Here is a 5,000-nt window from a genome sequence, read left to right on the forward strand (position 1 = left end):
CGGGAATTTCGAGATGCCTACTTTTCCACAGGTAAACTGAAACGAGGAAAACAGGTGTCTTCAGGCTGGTAGGTCTTGACAAAATAAAATATCTCAAAATGTTTTGATGAATATGTCAATATTGATCATTTCTTTAATATTACTGGATGTGGATATTATGACCAAGCAGGTAGAGGCCCTGATTAGATCAGCTACAACTTTTCTGTAATGCCTTAAATACAACATTTAACTATATCCCAATATTAAAAAACCCCAAATACCAGCCAGATGATATCTCGTCTCAAATCACACTATCTATCTATATTATAACGATATTTTTCCCAGCCCTGGTTCTTAGGCACACTCGAGGTTTTCCGTGAACCCCTTGTTCAAGGCAGAACAAGGGGTTAAATATAAGAAGGTCTTTACGCTTCACAATCTATAGAAGGTCCAGTGAGGGCCCGAGCGTCACCTGACCAGCCAAGCAAACATGGCCACCTCTCCCGATGCCCCCGGACCCGCTAAGCCTGCATATTGTTGAATTGTAGATACTAAAGCTGTGTTCCAATGCCATTCGGAGTCACTGCTTCCCCCTCTCCTGTAGGAATCCCCCTGCGCCATTTTCCCTGTAATCTCCCCTCTCCTCTCTGTTGTGGGGTGGCTCGCCCGCTGCTCCCTCCACTATTCCCCAGCCCCTCTCCTTCTTACAGCCAGCACCTCCACCATTTTAATCCCTTTGACCCAAACCCTGTGTGTTTCCCTGTATCAACAGCTCCTGGAGATTACTGGGCGCCTCCTCACCGCCGTGTGCTACGGTGGCTCTGGTTAGGGTAGCCGGGGTGCACGGGCCTTTTTAAAAGTAACTAACCAGCCCGACCATCGGCGCCGTGTCCTTTGATACGAGATGGGAGACGGGCAGAGATGGCCGGATATCCGTGATACCCGTGCAACCACAACCCAACTTTCCATGTGTCCCAACTGACTGACACCTCTGAGAATGGATGGATGAATACAACAGAAGTTTTCCTCCAAAAAAAATGTCTGGGAAACATCTTTTAGTGCTGTTCTGCAAAAACAAATACTCTAAAATATGTCTTAAGTAAACAGTTTTGAAATGGCCGATATGATATAATGTCGGGTTTAAAGAACTAAAGAACCGCCTCTCGATCACCATGTGTTATCACCGAGGGCCCTTCGTCTTCAATGCAGCGTTTTTCTGATAATGGCTGGAAAGTTATTGATGTGTACTCATGTGATCATTGCATAAAGAACAACCGTTTCTCTCTCTCCCTCTCTCCCTCATTCCTGCTCAGTTTTCCTATGGGCCACATTAAATCAAGCCTTCGACCTACACTCTCGTTAAATTAAACCCTATCAGCGTGTTGCCCTCTCATATCGAAGGAACATGCCTTTATACAGACGGCCTGTAAACGGTGATTAGTGGCTGTTTTGATTAAAATTCTAACACATATGTGATACTCTGCTGGGGCCAATCACCCCTTTCTCTCCCCCTCTCTCTCTCTCTCTCTCTCTCTCTCTCTCCATTCCCCTCTGTCTCCCCCTCTATATTTCTCCCTCCTCTTTTTTCAACCTTTTGCCTTTCCCTCTTTCTCTTTCTCTTTCCTCTCCGTTCTCTCTTTCTCTCGCTCTGTTTCTCCATCTCTCTCTCTCTCTCTCTCCGCTCATAAACATTCAGTGATGCATGTTTATTCTCTCAATGTCTCCCTCACTCTCTCTAAAACACGCACGCACACACACACACACACACACACACACACACACACACACACACACACACACACACTTTTCCCTCGCCTTCCAGCTGCCCGGCCTCTCCACATGGCTCGGCGGCGAGGCTGATTTAAGGGCCCTTACAAATGGGAAGGTTGCGAGAGAAGACAAAAAGCAGAGACAAATCACGCGACTGCACTCTCAAGGTTTCCTCCTAAACCTATTCAACTGGAGGGGAGCAGAACAGTGAAATATATATATACACTTCGTCCTGTCAGAATGCTTTTGGCTTATCTTGAGTGACTGTCAAGGCTGGGAATATCAGGAAATGGACAGAAATATATAAAATTAATAAGCCGCTGGGTGTTGTCGGGAGTTATGATGCTTCATAAATCCTGGTTTGATCATGGCGGACAGGGCTTAAACCCGCAGCCTCCTAATGTGCACAGCAGTGTTTTGGACTGGATTTTATTCTGTTGGGGAGATAGAAGCCCTTAGCTGGCAAAAGTAAGATTTATCATCTCGCTAACACCCCCCCCCCCCCCCCCCACCCGCCTCACTTTTTCTTTCATGAGTGACAAATATAAAAAAAAAAAGGCCTGAGGGAAGTTGGCAGCCATTACCACCTTTAATAGAAGGGCAGGAGTGTAGCAAGGTGAAACTAGGGCCAAAGGCAACAAAATGCTTTTGTGGAAAAAGAGGGAAGAAGGAGAAGGAGAAATTGGTACCAACTTATCAGTTGTACTTCCTGTGTCGGGTCAGGGGTCTCGGAGCTTTTGTTTGTTTGCTTCTCTCGTCGTGCTAAAAGGATGGATGTTATCTCTCCCGCCATCCAAGCGGGTCAGCTCCGTCGAGTGGTGGAGGTAATATTTCATGTCAGGAATTAAGCAAAGCCTACCTGCTCCTTTCTACAGTTAGACGCCCGCCGCATCCATCATCGTCCTCATGTCCCGGCGCCGGCTTCGCCTGGATCCCGTTTCCGCGACCAGACGACTGTCCCTCTCTCGGGGCTCGGCCAATAAAAACGCAGCGCCGGGCGAAGTGGCTAATTAGAGCGCGGCGTCTAAGCTCAAGGGCTTTACCTGTCAATAAATATGTTTTTCGGTGAAATTGAAGTCTCTTTCAGTAAAAGGCTTGACAGTTTTGATGCGTAAATGCATCACACACACGTTTGATTTGGTAATATACCAGCGAGACAAGTTGTCAACAGAAGTAACAATAACATCTTCGCTGAACACCGAATCTGAATAATGAAAATGTAATTCAAGATTTTCCTTTTTTTTTTTTTTTTTTTTTTAATTAATTTATTTATTTTTGCCTTTTTCAATTTGGTCATGGTTTTTGAACATAAATTTCAATAAATAAATGTATTCCACTTATTTGTTGTGGATGCACTAAAACATAATGAGGTGTTGGCGATAAATAAGACAACACGCCATGCATTCCCCCTGTAGTTGCTTTTGAGTCAATTAGCGCATTTCAGACACAGAAGAATATGGCTGAGCCGCTATGTAGTTTCTATCTCACTTTTAACCAATTATATTGGCTCTGAGGTCTACAGGTATGGCCGGCGCACGGAGCACTATGAAGGATGGCATCTTTAGTGAGATATTCACACACATTTTCCATTGCTTATGCCTATGGCTCTGACTATGAATTATTCAAAGGCTTCATCCTCACTGAGGAGCAAGGAATTGTGCTCGCTAGTAAACAGATTTTCTGCTCACCCACCTCGCAAAGCTAAAGTGTAGGACATTGTAAGTGCCAAATAATTACATAGCACCCCCATCCCCCTCCCCTCCTCTCTAAGTTAACCTGGCCCCTGAATATGCTTTCGGACGGAATAACATGTTTTTTTTTTTTATTAAAGAACCTCAAGAGTTGGTTAAAATGTTTCACTTGTGTCGCAGTGGTTTGCAAGGGAAGGCCAAGGGAATCATAAAAAAAAACAAAAAAACTTTTCAAAGCGACTACATGCGGGGGTAAGTAATGAATTCTGGATCCAATCGAAAAAACCGTCCCTCTTAATGAGCTGTTAAATAAAAGATTCATTTTTATTCAGATTTATCTCAGGCAGCACGGCGGTGCGGTGGGTAGTACTGCTTGCTCCGTGTTTCAATTACATCTTGAGTCTTGTCTGCATCAAGTTTCCTCCAACGACATGTAGATTAGGCTAATTGGAGACTATAATTGGCCATAGGTGTGAATGGTGTGTATATATGTGTGTGTGGCGCTCCCATTCAGGCTGCCTCCCCGCCTTACGCCAATAGACAGCGGGGATGGAGAAGGACTGCAATGTGCTAACAGAAGATTTGTGCACCAGGCTCTTTTTCCTCCTGTTGATTTGTTGAACTGTAATAGATAACAGCTCCAAAATTGGACTCTATGTATAATCACTTTAGTTCCTCGTCGGCTATTGTGCTGCGGAATAGAAAATATGAATATTACATGGATTTAATCCCCTCCCAAAATCTTTTTTAATAGAACAAGAAAATTGACATATCCATTGCAATACAGCGGCGCCCATCGCGGCTAATGGAGATTTCACATTGTCAAACCATGAAATATTTAGAGCGTTAATGAAAAAAATAACTTTGAAAAGATCAGTTTAAAAAGGCGCCTGTGATTTTTCAGTTTTTATTTTTATTTTTTTCTCTCCCTCTCCTGTGGGGATTTGCCCTGACCTTGAACTAGCAGTATCTTCCAGTGCAGATCTGTGGCAGTGGCACATGTCATGTGTTGGAGAGGATTGGGGAGGAAGCAAAGGAGACAAGAGGGAGTGATCTTGGTCCGGAGCCCAGTCGGAGTTGGAGTCCGCCCCCGTGTCAAAGGATGGGCATGTTTGGCCCAAAACACAGGCTGCACCTCATCCACTAATCTCAGCACGAGAACACCTTTAGATGGCTGACTGGGAGGGCACACACACACACACACACGCGCACACACACACACACACACACAAACACACACACACAAACACACACACAAATGGAAAACAGACACTTACACACAATGTATAACGTCACGGTACGCCAAGCACTAAGAGTGTTCAAAGCTGCCCTTAAATTCCTGGGCTATGGAGAGAAAATAGCTGTATTGGACAGGATGGAGGAATCAGAGAGAGAGAGAGGGGGAGAGAGGGAGAGGGGGACGGGGGGAGGAAGGGTGGGGTTTTACGTACGGATTGTCCCTTGTAAAGTCGGCCCGGCTGCGGTGAGGAGACGAGCCAGCCCCCCCCTTCCTCTCCCTATCCGGCTTTGTAGGACACCCTCCACATTCACCGCCGCGTC

The 5,000-nt window shown here is 45.4% G+C and overlaps 1 protein-coding gene across 2 annotated transcripts in view; it reads left to right on the forward strand.

Annotated features, from left to right (window-relative positions):
- zfpm2a (zinc finger protein, FOG family member 2a) overlaps positions 1-5,000 on the forward strand; it is a gene marked incomplete at its 3' end in the record, with an annotated part of 110,482 nt that overhangs the window by 78,375 nt on the left and 27,107 nt on the right. The window lies entirely within an intron of this gene.

The sequence above is a fragment of the Zeus faber genome (assembly GCF_960531495.2).
Source record: "Zeus faber genome assembly, chromosome: 8".
NCBI classification, from domain to species: Eukaryota; Metazoa; Chordata; class Actinopteri; order Zeiformes; family Zeidae; genus Zeus; species Zeus faber.